General features: G+C 32.5%; 1 protein-coding gene across 1 annotated transcript in view; it reads left to right on the plus strand.

Moving 5' to 3' along the window:
• LOC114339971 (uncharacterized) overlaps nucleotides 1–16,646 on the plus strand; it is a 1,137,809-nt gene that overhangs the window by 584,853 nt on the left and 536,310 nt on the right. The window lies entirely within an intron of this gene.

Genomic DNA, 16,646 nt, shown 5'->3' on the forward strand with positions numbered 1-16,646 from the left:
TTTTCGTTTTTTGTTAGAGTTTCAAAGTTTTATATTATTTTATTTTTTCAATAAAAATATGGGAAAAATTAAATATTTTTTCTTCGTTTTTTTTTTAATGTGCTCTTGTAGTTGACTTTTAACTATTACGTTTAAATCAAAAGCAAATATACTTTGTTTTATACGAAATCTAAGGGTCAAAATATTCAAAGTTCGTTAAGGGGGACCCGAAAAAAATTAAGATAAAATAAGTAGTTAAGTATATGCAAAAGAGTGTATATTTAAAAAATCAGACGATTTGAGCCGGGCGGGCGTAAGGAAATGTGTGAGTCCCAGAATTTCACAAGAAAAAAGCAAATATTTCGCGAAATGAATGACAGATCGAAATACTAAAAAATACCTGCTCAATATTCTTTTAAAATCTATCGAATGATACTAAACACGACTTTCCACGGAGGGGGTGGGGGGTAAATTTAATATTTTAAATACTAATCCCGCGATATTTCGCGAAATGAACATCATATCGAAAAACTGTAAAATGTACTTATTCAATATTTTTGAAAAATCTATTTAATTGCACCAAACACGACCCCCCACGGAGGTGAGGTGGGGGTTACTTTAAAATATTAAATAGGAGCCCCCATTTTTTATTGAAGATTTGGATTCCTTACGTAAAAATAAGTAACTTTTATTCGAAACATTTTTTCGAATTATGGAGAGAGGGCGTTATAACCGAAAAAAAGATTGTTGGAAATGGAAAATTAAATTAAAAAATGGCAAGTCCCCACTAAAGCCTTTTTTTGGTTTTAGAACCTACTCTTCACAACCCAATTGGTCCCCATAACGCTCGAGTGACTGCACATTTAGCATACTTTTCTCCCCTACTATTATTATTTATGGAAGGTCCAAGCAGATAATACACCAGGATATATTCCGTGATCTAAGTATTTTGTTGTTAAAGATGTTCAAAATTGTAAGCGTTTTATAGTAACAATATATTATTAGAAAATCACTTCATCACTTTTTCCCTTTTCTCGATTGATTATTATAGGTCTGGATCCCACATAAGAAAAAAAAGTTGACTAGTACCAAGCTGAAAATTTGTTAATAGCTTAACGGTGTCTAGTCGGAAAAACCTTGATATATGGGAACACTGCAACAGAGGAAGTTTTAATGGTAAAACAGTTTAAAAATTTGGAACGTCAGACTACGAAAAAATCAGATGTTTTTTGTCGGACAGAACTTCCAATTGATTTGTTGCCCTTTCACTAAACTCTCATGCAAAAACCAGACTGGTGTTTATCACCAACTGGGCATTTCTATGAGTCGAACACGAAGAACATGTCAAATGACAGGAATCATGTTGGTTAGTAATAGCAGTCTGATTTTTGCATGAGAGTTTAATGAAAGGATTACAAATCAATTGGAAGTTCTGTCGGACAAACTACATCTGACGTTTTCGTAGTGTGACGTTCCAAATTTTCAACCTGTTCTACAATTAAAACTTCCCCTGTTCCAGTGTTCCAATATATCAAAGTTTGTCCGATTAGACACCCTTAAGTTACTAACAAATTTTCAGCTTGATATTAATCAACTTTTATTTGGTACGCGGGATCCAGACCTATTAGTTTTTGTTGTACATTAGATAAATTATTACAATCACTGACGACAATTAATTATACAAGTAATAGTTATCCAAGAACATTCAAAAGCCATCTTTAAAGGTAAGGATGACATTGTCAAGTAAAGTTTACATGTCCATACCAGTGAGAATTTTACTACAGGTAATTTGCCGCATAAAGACAGAAAAAGTAGGGTTAGCCGTAAAATATTTGCGAATTATGTCCCGATGACGTTAATATTAATTTCAATATATATGTAGAGGCCATCATTATGAAAAAACCATTAATGTGTTCATTACATTTCTTGCTCATTATAAAATATCGTTTCAATATGAAATAGCTATTAATGTTTGATACATTTATTGCTAATTTATAATGTACTTTTCTAATATCAATAAGAAATAAGGAGCCATTTAGATACAGACCAAAGTTCATTTAATTATTTTTGGTATTACTTATAGATTGAGAGCACAATATATTGCAACCAAATGTTCCCAATTTTATAAAACTAGTTTTAATTTTTATGTCTGGAAACAGTCACCACTCGTCTCCAAATTATAATATCCCCTTTTAATAGATATTCCATTTACTTCCAGTTTTACATTTGGAGATATATTAATAATAGTATCTCTAATGAATATGCTGTTCAGAATATGGGAAAGAATTTATACAGTTTAAAGTGTATTTACATTCCTAAAACAAACTAGATTTTCCAAGAACCCTTTCCTAAAAACTCTTTGTTTATTCAGCAACGTTAAATGAACTGGTCTAGGAGACATGGAAAGACTTTTTGTTGACAGTGCATGCCCCTTAAAATAAGTAAATAAAGAAAGATAGAAAGGTTTATCTAATCACTATAATGGCAGGGTACGAGGGCCTTTTTTGATGGGGTTTACTGCACTCTCTCCCATCACGTAGAGGGCGGAAATTGGGCTATGTCTTGGAGGAGCTGTAAACTGCTTTACGTAATGGCTAAAATTTTTGAAGGCGAAAGAATTGAAAATTTATTTGACGATAACTGTTTTGGCGACTTTTAGTAGTGAACAGGAAAAGTATGAAGATTAACTTATTTTTAGAAAAAAAAAATTAATAGATATGTTAAAAAAGGTTATTTTGATTACTAAGAACCTTGGCGTTATTATGGCTTATATTTTTTTGATAAAGATCTCTACGTTTTTAATAAACTTGAGTTTGTGAAGAGGAAAACAGGCAACAGTAGATAAAAAATATTAAAATATTACATAAAAGCTACAAACTATACTATTTATGATGTAAAAAAATCTAATGCGCTAAAACTTAAAACCACTCAGTTCCTTAAAAAATGGTACGAGGTGGAGTATTTTGCATTACTTTGCTTATTCTGATCATGATATAATTCATAAAAGCAATCGAAAAAAGAATAACAAAAATAGCAAATGGGATAAAATATTATGTTTTAGGTCTGGATCCCGCGTATGAAAACAAAGTTGATTAATAGCAAGCTGAAAATTTGTTAATAGCTTAAGGGTGTCTAGTCGGATAAACTTTGATATATGGGAATACTGGAACAGGGGCAGTTTTAATTGTGGAACAGGTTAAAAATTTGGAATGGTCACACCACGAAAACGGCACATGTATTTTGTCCGACAGAACAGACTTAAACTCTTCGAACAGAGATTAAACTCTCATGCAAAAATCAGACTGCTATTTATCACCAAATGGGCGTTTTAATGAGTGGAACATGTAGAATATGTCAAATGACAGGAATTATGACAGGTGATAAATAGCAGTCTGATTTTTGCATGAGAGTTTAATCTCTGTTCGGAGAGTTTAAGTCTGTTCTGTCGGACAAAATAAATGTGCCGTTTTCGTGGTGTGGACCGTTCCAAATTTTTAACCTGTTCCACAATTAAAACTGCCCCTGTTCCAGTGTTCCCATATATCAAAGTTTATCCGACTAGACACCCTTAAGCTATTAACAAATTTTCAGCTTGCTATTAATCAACTTTTTTTTAATACGCGGGATCCAGACCTATTTGCTGCACTAAAATAGTGGCATAATACGAAATATTTTAATACAGATATTAAATGAACAGCAAGTTTAATAATTAATCATAATTCAATTTTCCACATCTTACATCTTACAATTTGTCCCCTGCTGGACAAAGATCTCCCCCAGAATTTTCCATAGGTTTCAATCTTGTGCCTCTGGCATCCAAGTCCCATGCATCATCTCTTGGTCTCTATTGCAGTATCAGCTTGGTCCATCTGTTATAATATGTCATTCAATCCACGTGACTCACTCTGTTCCACTTTAGTGTTGCTATTCTTTTTGCAGCATCAACATCCTTGATCTTCGTCGTTACTGGCAGTTTGCAAATGGAACGTTTCTGAGCATCTTCATCGTAAGAATACATATAAAGCAAAGAACTGAACAAGAGTATATTTAGAATTTTACTATTATTTTTGTGCTAATGGACCAATACATTAATAGAAATGTGTTATAAATACTCTACTCTATATGGTAGAAAATGTCTGATATGACACATAGATGTAGTTTAAATATAGAAAAATAGGAAGAGGTTTTAAGGCTGACAGCCGAAGTGTGACATCACGACTGTCAGTCATATTGTTATTATTTATCACTTTGTAAACAAAGGTTGAAAAGCCAGGATTTGCCCAATCTCAAGTCTTTTTATTCCTATAAAGTTGAAATTTTGTTTCCTCTGCTGCTTTTTCTGCGTAAGTATTGTGTTTTTAAGGTTCACCACCATAATTATGTCTTACATGTCTATGAAATACAGTTTTGTAGTGATATTCTCTAAGCAAAGGTTAGAAACTTTTGTGAACCATTGTATTTTGTATAGTAAGAATGATACAGTCGGAAAAATGAAAGAATACCCACGAACGATCACATCAATCACTTATTATGTATTTGCTGTCATTTTCTATAACAAATGTCTGTTATTTATAGAAAAAGACAGAAAATACAAAATAAGTGATTGATGTGATCGTACATGGGTACTCTTTCATTATTCCGACTCTTAATGTGCTTTGCCTCGGAGTGTAGACACTATAGTGAAGAGGGATATGTAGGTCTTTATGTTTCCAAAGGTTATGCTTAAAAAATAGGTGGATTTCATGCATAAAGTAGGAAAATATAGTGAAGAAAAAGAACTGAATTTATCGCCCGTGGTCGACGGCTTAAGAGGAAACAGTAGCGATCAACAGGTAGCAAAAACGCGTTCCAAGATTGCGGCTGTAATTTTGAATATGTTTTCGGGATAATTGGCACACGTATTCGTAATATAATAAAGAATGGCGGTACAGAGCCCAATTTGAAAAATATATTAGTATGTGGAAATTACTCTGTAATTAAATAAAATATTTAAAAAACGAACCTGTACGCCATTAAGAAGAACAAAAAAATACACTTTCTTCAAATAAACTTTTTTATCCGATGCGTAGATTTTGTGTCATTTTGGAACTACTAAATTTTTTTTTTCATTAGTAGTTCCAAAATGACACAAAATCTAGGCATCGGATAAAAAAGTTTATTTGAAGAAAGTGTATTTTTTTGTTCTTTTTAATGGCGGTACAGGCTCGTTTTTTTAATATTGTATTTAATTACAGAGTAATTTCCACATATTAATATATTTTTCAAATTGGGCTCCTTTATTATATTACGAATACGTGTGACAAATATCTCGAAAAATATTAAAAATTACAGCCGCAATCTTCGAACGCGTTTTCGCTACCTGTTGATCGCTAATGTTTCAACTTAACAAATAATTATACCACCATTAAGCACTGTCGGCATGTCATCCCCTCCATGTCAACCCTCCCCGCGGACTGAATTTCTATAAAAATATACTTAAAATTAAATAATTTATATTTCGTCGTTAGGGAGATTACCTGCCTTTTTATACTTATCGATTTTTAAACCAGTTAGATAATAAAAATGGGTTTGTTATAAATATGATATTTTGAAATTAATAATATTAAAAATATATTATTCCTGCGTTATGTATATGTTCAAACATAGAGTTATTTATACTTTTAATTAAAAATGTATTATATTACAAAATATTACAAAATATATTTTTAATATTAAATTTATAAAATATTTTACAATAATAAAACCTTATCAACCACACACATATTAATAATTCATAAGTATTAAATATTTTCCATATTATTTCAGTCAGTGGACATTTTCGCAATTATTACATTTCTGTTTCTAACAAACTAATAATAATTGTAATATATCTTGTGGTAGGGGAACCCAATCAGAAAATCACATGGGGAGAAACCTGGTACCCTATAAATGTACCCCTATCATGTATTGGCTCTTAAAACAGTGGAGTTCATTAAGGGGGGGTTCGAAAAAAATTATCTTTAGAAAAACTCAAAATCGTCAGATTAAGATAAGGTAAATTAATTACATGCAGAACGGTGCATATTTTTTAAAAATAAGTAACTTTAATTCGAGACATTTTTTCGAATTATGAAGAGATAGCGCTATCATCGGAAAAAACGGTTGTTGAAAATTGAAAATTATATTAAAAAATGGAAAGTCCCTACTAAACTTGAAAATTTAACTTAAAGATTGGATAATAGCCATTTCTTTATTATTACACATGCACTACGCATCAGTAATATTACACATCGACGTACGTTTTACTTAATATTTTGATTTAACTTGTTTGAGAATGAATCATGGCGTTTGGGCAAAGAGAAAATGGAACAATTACTACCTATATAATATATTATATGAAACAACAACCTATATCTACATAGTTTGTAGATGTAGGTTGTTGTTCCATATAATATATTATATGTAATAATCATGACGTTTGGGCAAAGAGAAAATGGAACAACTACTATAATGTAATCTATTATATATGCCCAAACCTATTTTCTCTTTGCCCAAATGTCGTGATTCATTTCCAGACAAGTTAAATCAAAACATTAAGTAAAATTGTATTATATTCTTCTTCTTCTTCTTGACTGGCTTTACAACTCGGGGTGAGTCTTCGCCGCATCCACTATGTCCCTCCATCGTCTGCGATCATGCGCTTCGATTTGCCATTGTTGTACCCCAATCCTAGATAGATCGGTTTCAACATCATCCTTCCATCTTTTTCTGGGACGGCCCACTGATCTTCTACCGTCTGGTCTCTCGAAGAACACTGTCTTTAGCACTCTGTCTTCCTCTGATCTTACTACACGACCTGCCCATCTTATCCGATTAGCTTTTATATGTCTGACGATGTTTTCAGTACCATATAGAGTCACCAATTCAGCATTGCGGCGCCTTCTCCACTCTCCTGTCAACTCATCTCTTTGAGGACCAAATATCATTCTGAGGACTTTCCTTTCAAATATCAGCAATTTATTTATTTCTCGCTGATGTAGAGTCCATGTTTCACTCCTATATGTAACAACTGGGCGAATAATTGACATCTACAGTCTTAATTTAGATTGTCTTTTCAGAAGCTTAGATCTTAATAATGATGATAGGGAGTATAATGCTCTATTTCCCGCAGCTATTCTTGCTGAGACCTCTTTTTCTATGTGATTGTCCTCTGTGATTACTGCTCCCAGATATTTAAACTCTTTCACTACTTCAAAGTTGTGGTCATTAATAGTTACGTTCTGCCTAACTCTTGGTCTTGGATTTTTGGTCACCAGCATATATTTCGTCTTCTCTTCATTTATTCGAAGGCCCAGGTTACCTGTTTCCTCCGAGCTGTGAAAACACCTCTCTTACGTCTCTTGTAGAATGAGCGACTGCATCTGGATCATCGGCAAAGGCCAACAATAGTTTTGATCCTCGATTTGCGAATCCCCCTGTTAGTTCAGACGATATTTTACTTATTGCGTATTCTAAAGCCAAATTGAATAGCAATGGTGATAAAGGGTCTCCTTGTCTAAGCCCTGATGTTATACTAAATGGCATCGATGTTCTGTTTCCTATCTTTACCTGCATATGAGTCTGCCACGCACATTTGAGTGAGCTGCACTAATTTTCTTGGTATTCCCATTTCTAGCATTGCTAGCCATAGTCTGATTCTTTTTATCGAGTCATATGCTTGCTGGAAATCTACGAAGATTTGGTGTACATCTCGGTTGAATTCCCAGTTTTTTTCTACTATTTGTCGGATGGTAAATATTTGATCTATTGTTGACCTTCCACTGTATTGTATTATATTATAATATTATAAATATAATAATATGAAATGTGTCTGGTATTTATCCGTTTTTTTCAAGTTATTGTTTAAGAATTTCAGTTAGTGGAAATAAATTCGTTAACTTATATTAACCCATAATTTTTCCATTATTTTTTCTATTGTTATTTCAGTTAAATCTGCTATTTTTCGACAAATATTCGAGATAAAACTTCTCGCTCTAGCTCTATCCTAGAATATAGGGGAAGCAGCCCTTAACGTGCTGTGGATTATTGAAATATATATTTTAAACGTTGTGTCAATAAACTATAATTGTTCCGTAATACATAAAATTTAAACTGTTATTGGAGCTCTATCCCAAGAATGGCGTTCCAGAACAGTTCTATATTACCAGAGAATCTTCCCTTTAAATCGAAGAACATTAAAATTTCTATCAAGACGCACAAAGAAGTAAAGAACCGTATTCAAGAGGACACACAATTTTTTTAAGGAGAAAGAGCTGCTCCTAATAGGCGACAAAGAAGGAAAACTGAATAGATGGAGGGAACAGTTTGAGCAACTACTTAATGAGAGGCAGGAAGGTAATGACGAGGTTCAGACGGAACAATACAAGAAAACTACAATCAAAAGGACGTAGTGGAGCCTTCGACAAGATGAGGAAATAATGGAAGTTTTAAGGAGCATAAATAATAAGAAGAGTGCGGGTATCCAAGCATACTAAAGATGAATATGGGATCAGGAATAAATGCCGAAACAATGGAGCTAAGCTGTAATATGTCAGATATTTAAAAATGAAGATAAATCTCAGTGTAAAGGTTACCGATATATAGCTTTGATTGATGTAATTTATAAAGTCCTTGCCAAGGTTATAAGGGAAAAATTAGACAGATATGTTAGTGTGCCGAATACCAAGGTGGTTTTAATAAAGAAATATCTACCATCGATCAGATTTTCGTACTAAAGATGTTACACAGCGGTACCTACAAACAACAGCTAAACATCAAGCTCCTGTTTATAGACTTTAGGTGGGCATATGATACAGTCGTAAGGAAACGTCCATATCATGCACTTTGGCTAATTGGTATACCGGAGAAGTTGGTCAAACTAGTGAAAAGACACTGGAGAGAACAGAAAATCGAGTAACACTGGAGGGTAACCTCTCAGAAAAGTTCAAAGTACGAAGAGATTTGAAGCAAAGAGGCCCTCTTTCAACTGTTCTTTTCAATTGTGTATAAGAGGCAATATTCAGGGAAAGCGGGATTGGAACGCAAGGTACGATCTATGATAGAAGGACTCAGGTAGCTGCTTATACAGACGACATAGTATTGTGAATACGATAAAAAGAGAAATGCTCAGATCTTTTAACCATTTTGAAAGAAAAGCTAAGCAGTACGGTCTTACTATTAACGAACACACAACAAAATTTATAGAAATGAGCGATACAGAAATGAAGATCAGGTTTTGAAAATTAGAATAGATAACGATGGAAAAGAATATCGTTTCGAGAAAGTGAAAGAATTTACATACCTAAGAGTGACTGCAACATTGAAAGGAGATGAATTTACAGAAATTGAAAAAATAATTGCTAAGGGAAGGCGAGAGGTAAAAAGTAGTCTTATCTCAAGAGCAGCAAAATTGCGGTTATATAGTATGGTACTACACAGTACTGTGTAGTAGTGAGTCTTGGGTTCTGAATAATAGAGAAGAAAATGAATTGGAAAGATGGGAGCGGAGCGTCCTGAGGAAGATTTTCGGTGGTGTGAAAGTGGGAGAGAACGAATGGCCAAGACGGCCGAATGCAGAAGTTCAAGAACTGGTTGTGAAGTCAGTAATCAGTCTTATGGTTAAAACTGGAAAACTTCTCTGGCTGGGATATGCAGAAAGGATGTCAGGGGAATGATGGGCGAAAAGTATATTGCTAAGCGGTGAGGGAAGAAGAAGGAGGGGCTGACCGCGGAAAAAGTGACTAGAAGCAGCCAAAAAGGATCTACAAAGAACAAGCGTTGTAAATTGGAAGACATTTACCCTGAACAGAGTAAAGTGGAGAAAAACAGTTAAAAAAGAATGTTTGTGTACTTTGTACACACGTAAGAAGATATTCTTCTATTATATAATAAGTAATTTAAACGAAGTAAATATACTTAAAAGGTTATTTGTACTTATTTTATTTAAAAATCAAACTAACTTTCTTATCTACCACTTTCAAAAAAGAAAAATATTTTCAAAAATTTTATAATAATATACTTACAATCATAAAATCTATAAAAAAAATAAAAAAAATAATAATTTGCTTGGGGCTTGAACCCACTTCACGTCTACCGCGCCGTACGAAAGTTGACGCCATTTCAAACTGCACCAAACTCTCGTATACGTCATGTGGGAATATACACAAACTAAACGTTTACACCATAAATTTATATGAATTTAATAAAATTATTAGTTTGATTTTTGTCGAAATAAAATACAACAAAATATAGGGTAAGAAAACGATATATGAGATGAAAATTTGTAGAAAGTTTGTTCATAATCAGATTATGTAAATTAAAGCATTGCCTACTAATAGGTAACTACATTATTTTGTTTATATTTTCCAAATAGATAGGTACTGAAACTATTAGGTATTTCCAACTGAAACATTTAGAATTACGTACCTGCGGCTTTTAAAAACTATTTAAATGTCACTATAATTATAAATTTGATTTTATTTCTGTCCACACATCAATAAAAACTAATAGTATACAATATTTTTGTTTACCGATAACCTCCATATTGAACAATTTTTGACAGATCATTTCAAAATTTCAAAACCCAATCATAGCCCGTATAACAACTAATACCATACTGTCGGTGTGCGCATGCGCGCGGATCAATCAAATTTTACCCTCAATCGATTCTCCGCTAAAGAAGAATATCTTCAAAAATTTCAAGCCATGGGCCCTTGAGGCCTGCAATGCTCTTATATAGAAAATTGACAAAATTATGGATAACTTTATTAAGAAAAATAATTTAAAACATTATGTTACTTTATATTTACTTGGTTTACATGCAAGACTTTTATTATTTTAAAAATGTAATTTTTAATTCTTTTGAAAAATTGTTGCTTCTAAAATTTTAAAAAAATTCGGTGAAGTGACTGTAGATGGCAATTGGTTGGATACCCAATTACTATTATTATATAATTAGCAACAGAGGTTGAGTATAATTTAAGCAAACGTGGGAAATGATAATTGCCTAGAATTTGACAAAACCCGCATTTTCGAAAATATTTCTAAAAATAGACTACCTATATAGAATAATTATTCTAAAACAAATATATTATAAAATATTTTTTATGTTTACGTTTTTTAAGTAACTTATATTGTTTAAGAACTTCAGTTTGTGGAAATAAATTCGTTAACTCGATTGTCATCTTGTTATTTCATTTAAATGTGCTATTTTTCGACAAATATTTAAGATATCTTCTCGCTCTAGCTCTATCCTAGAATATAGGGGAGCAGCCCTTAAATCCGTACGTGCTGTGGATTATTGGAAGATATATTTTAAACTTTGTGTCAATAAAATGGAATTGTTCCGTAATACATATAAATTCAAACTGTTATTGGAGCTCTATCCCAAGAATGGCGTTGCGGAACGGTTCTATATTACCAGAGAATCTGCCCTTTGAATAATAAACCCAAATTGAAAGCTGTAAGTCACTGAAAATACCCTTTTCAAAAGCTTACGGGTTAAACATTTTATTCTTTCACGAGAACGTTTAAATTGGACTTTTCAATACGATAATTATCATCTTGATAGCGTCACAAACGACATTTTTTTAATTCAAATATACAGTGCGGTGGAATAAGTGTTGCCCCTCCCCGGTTAACTTGTTTATTTTAAGAATATAAGCAAAACGCTCGGACAGGTCGATTTTTAAACTAACCATAGTATATTATAGCATCAACGTTTCGAACTTTACGCGATCCCTCTTCAGGTGACAGCCTAACTTTGATTTTTTTTAAATGGGAAAGTACATCATGTGACACCTGGTAACACCTCTACGGCTTCTAAAAATTGCAAGCTAGATGGATGCTAAAGCGAAGAAGACAAGAGGGAATTCTAAAACTTGCAATTCACGACCCCGTCTGTTCAGCTTGGTAAATTCCAACGGAAAATGGACCTATGTTACTCAAAGGAGTAATACTAATATAAAATAAAAATGTATACCATTTTTATTCAGTTGCAATGAGAAGCCAAAACTGTCTTAATTTTTATTTAGATCAGAGAGCGCAACCAGCACTCTTATCGACGATTTCACCACTTTTTAGTGGTTCTTCGGAGAATGCATAGATATAGCAACCTAATAGCATCGAGACAGCAACTGAATAAAAATGGTATACATTTTTATTTTATATTAGTATTACTCCTATGAGTAACATAGGTCCGTTTCCTGTTGGAATTTACCAAGCTGAATAGACGGGGTCGTGAATTGCAAGTTTTAGAATTCCCTCTTGTCTTCTTCTCTTCAGCATCCATCTGGCTTGGAATCTTTAGAAGCCATGGAGATTTTACTAGGAAAATGGTACAATAAGTTTTCAATTAAATATCTTTTAAAAATATCTTTAAAATATTTTTATAAGGTTGAAAACTTTGATTGTTATTTTGAATAATTTGTAAGCGTTAAGATATTTTATTTTTTGCATGAAAACAAAGCATCGTACGAACAAAAGGTAAGATAGATTTTTTGTCAGGAATCGTACAGGGAATTAAAAAATAATTTTTAATTTGAAATATCTCAGTGGCTCAGTGATTTTTTCTTTAAAAATTTTTAGACTACTACCCGTACGTACGCCAATGGTAAATATAAAATTCTTGTGTGTCTTAATAACTATGCATTAAAACCCACCAAATTTCATTTGCAAACCTCAACCGGTTTTAGAGCAATAAATAAATCGTCAGTTCATAAGAAAAATTTTAACACTCCGTATCTCGGAAACAAATGAAAATGGAATAACAATATATGAGTTATTTGTAATTATTATAACGTACATTATACAGTCTTAAAGTTTGGTGCGTTCCTCCCCACTCACCCTGTATAACAAGCAGAAAATTAAATTTTTTTTGGTTATTCCAAGTTGAAATATTCAATTTGTAATTTGACGAATAAGAAACTGCATTTCATGAGCTACACCTCTGATTACTGGCTCTACAGACGTCTTACATATACTTTTTTTTTTCGTTTTTTATGGGTTAAATATTTGCGAAAAACCATCCAAATACCTACGTGTTTTTTTTCTGCGAAAAATAAACATTTTTACTAGCAAATAACTCAAAAAGTATTGACTTCGTAAAAAAATTCTATAACTGCAACAAAAGTAAAAGTGTTAGTTTATCCATTTCGGGACTTATTTTGAACGTATGCATTTTTACACCTGACAAGGGGTGATGTTCACCCCCCAAGTAAAAGCATACCTGGGCACAAGTCCAACAATGAAGTATAGGGTAAGATAAATCTAAATCCAAATTTTCAAGCAAACCGTCGTGACAGGGAAAGTTACACCCCAAAACGGTCATTTACTGGCTTAATAAAACCCAAGTAGCACCGAACGGATTTATTAAGTCTTTTAAGGATGCTTTAAAACTGAAGAATAAAACTAAAATTTAAACCATTTGGTTTTTAAGAAACCTTAAGGTTGCAATAAAACCGCTTTCAGCACAAAAGGGCCCACTCTGAAAGAGGTCAATAAAACCAAAAATAAAAACCTTTATAAACTTTGTTTTCTTAAGCAACTGGTTTTAAAGCTGCTGTGAAAGTGCTTTTAAAACCATGTTAAAAGACACTTTAAGTGCAGGTTTAAGTTTAAATAGCAAACTTAAAAAGGTTTTTTAAGTGAAGACTTTTAAAGACAATTTACAATATTAAATGATTTTTTAAAACCATATACTCCATATAGGCCAACAAATTTTTCCATGTGTTATGATAGGTAGATAGTAATTTGTAACCATAAAATAATAAAAAATACTTGGTTATTTCGGACTGTCAAGGTAGAAAAACACTTGCTCACACAACTTTATTGATAATGTTAACAAAAATAGGTCTAAATAACTAACGCGCCCTTCTGACTTTTGGCGATTAAATAATAAAAATAATAAAAAAACTTAAATCTGAAAAATATTAATTTAAAAGAAAAATAATTTTATCTAAAATTTTAATGTTTTAATGTTAAAATAAATCGAATTTATGTCTTTAAGGCGCTTATTCATAATTTTTATGTAAGCCTTATATCGTAATCTATCATGGCTTTCAGCATCTCCAGAAAGCAATATGGCCGAAATCCAAATAAAACTATTTGGTCTATCGACAGAGAATTGTTAAGGTCAAATGATTTTATTTTATACCTTTCCAAGAGCATATATCCTACATAAAAGCAAGGTGGCCTTGGAATTAAAACCGTTTAGTTTTAATGCTCCTGTCAATAATGACACTCGGTTTTAATGTGAATCTAATCTAAAATCTAGATGTCGTAGTGCTGTGTGTGTTTTATTTTTTTTTTAAATGACCAGTTCGTTTATATTTTAAGTACTTGCGACTTATTTCTTCCATACTAACTGTACTTTCACTTTTTACATTACACTAGACCACTGTTTCGCTCTAAAACAAATGGCCGACCATTTTGGATATGCAAGAAAAGAGTATGAGTTTAGTTTTATTGTTTCTAATAAAAAGCATAGTTTAGTCTTTACGATCACCAAATTGATTCAGTTAAGAGCGTTTGGTTTTAATATAGTCTACTAATTGCTATTAAGAGAGCAACTTTAAAGAAAACTTAAAAAATAGGTTTAAGGCATAGGTTTTACTGACATAATAGTCTTGAGATCAAGTAGTTTTAATAATAGGTTTTATTAGTCATATTAGGAGAATCTTTAATACTGCAATAAAACTAAAATGTCACAAACGAGAATCTAATAAAACCAAACAGTCCGGAAATTTTTCCGGAAATAAACCATTTTAAAACTACAATAAGACAAATTATCTATTAAGATTATTTAGTCTTATTTGGTACTCTTATTAGATACTTTAAAAATAGTGACAAATGCTTAACAGTTTTAAAGATCTGGCCGTATATCTACAAGGTAACTTTAAAACCATTATCTTCTTATTTACCACAATAAAACGTTTATAAACCTTAAATAAAACTAAACGGTTTTTATTGTGCTACTTGGGAAGTTAGAGGTACCTACTGATTATATTATTTTAAGCCGCTTATAATTTCTATATGCCTTGAAAAATAAATGAAATTCATCCTTGTTTAGAATCAAGTTTCGCATTGTATATAACATTAGAAATCCGAGCTAATCTACATATCAATAATCCGCCAGTAGGGTGAACAACCCTAAGATGTACCTCACAATGCCGCCTCTGCCATCGGATACGAAAGCAGCAGCATCTCAAGGTATTGATCGCGACCAGGAAAGCAATCAAATTAAACTAAATATATACACACGACAGACTACATCTAAATTGTATGCAAATTGGTACCGACAAATGGGACCCCTACTGCTCTTTGATTGCCAATACTAAAGTAAAAGTTCAGGAATATACATAAAATCGGATCGTATCAGGCAACTGTCGAACTTTTTACGGAAGAATGTTGGAAATAGTTTTATGCTGGTAGTTGGTGAATGACCGGCCGAATACTTTTATCAACTTTGGATCCAAAACATCGTTAGTTATCGGTAGCATGTTCCAGATTAATTGTAATAAAGTTCACACAAAACAACTTTACTTATAAACTTTTCCAATCTTTAGCGTATAGATAAAGTATACAAAAAAATAAATAGAGTAATACATCAAACACGTTAAAAAATATCGTAGCTGTATCAAGTTCATGTATATTTTAAGTATAATAGCTGCACGGGAATAAATATTGTTGTTAATATTATCCTGAAGCTATTTTCCTACGACATCTTAATAGTCTTATCGCCAGTGGGGGTACAACGGCCTCCTTAATTCAGATGGACTTACCCAAGTTTTTTTATGTATTTTGACCCGTAAAACACGAATTTTTTTTGGTTAACAGTCGATCCGGATGTCGATAAGATTGTTATAAACAAAGAACTTGAAGAATCACATAATAGCGATTTTTCAAAAAACAAAACATTTTTTTGTATGTTTTGGCTCATTCTAAGCAAAAAATATTTTTACAAGTTTTTTCGTAGGATGCATAGTTATCGACATAAACGCGGTTGAACTTTTAAAAAATCGAAAAATTGTAATTTTTGAACCCGAATAACTTTTGATTGAAAAATAAAATAGCAATTCTGCTTACTGCATTTGAAAGTTCAAGTCAAATTCTATCGGCTTTGATTACTTTCATTGCTAAAAATTAATTTTTTTTATTGTTAAACAAAGCTATAAACACTTTGTGATTGAATGATATTTTCAATGCATTTCCCATTTGAAATCAAAAGAGTAGGCGCGCATACAGACACTTTCTACGTAGATTCATCATCATCATCAGTAGCTCGACAACCCTTTTTGGGTTCTGGCGTGTTCTAGGATTTTCCGCCATTCTGTTCTGTTCCTTGCTTTGTTCTTCTAGTGGGTAATCTCAAGTGTTTTCAGATATTGTTCCACTTGTTCCATGTATCTAAGTTTGGGTCTTCCCTTTGACCTTCTCCCTACTGGTGTTTGCTTCGTTATGTGTTTTGATGTTTCGGTCTCCAACATTCGTTCAACATGGCCCATCCAGCGCAGACGCGTCCGATCTTTATGGATGTTATGACGTGTCGGGTTCGTTGTATGCTGCGTATAGTTCAAAATTATATCTTCTGCGTCATACGTCATTTTCTTGCAACCCCTTATATATGTGTCTAAGGATTTTTCGTTCAAACG

This window comes from Diabrotica virgifera, chromosome 5, assembly GCF_917563875.1.
Source record: "Diabrotica virgifera virgifera chromosome 5, PGI_DIABVI_V3a".
Classification (NCBI taxonomy): Eukaryota; Metazoa; Arthropoda; class Insecta; order Coleoptera; family Chrysomelidae; genus Diabrotica; species Diabrotica virgifera.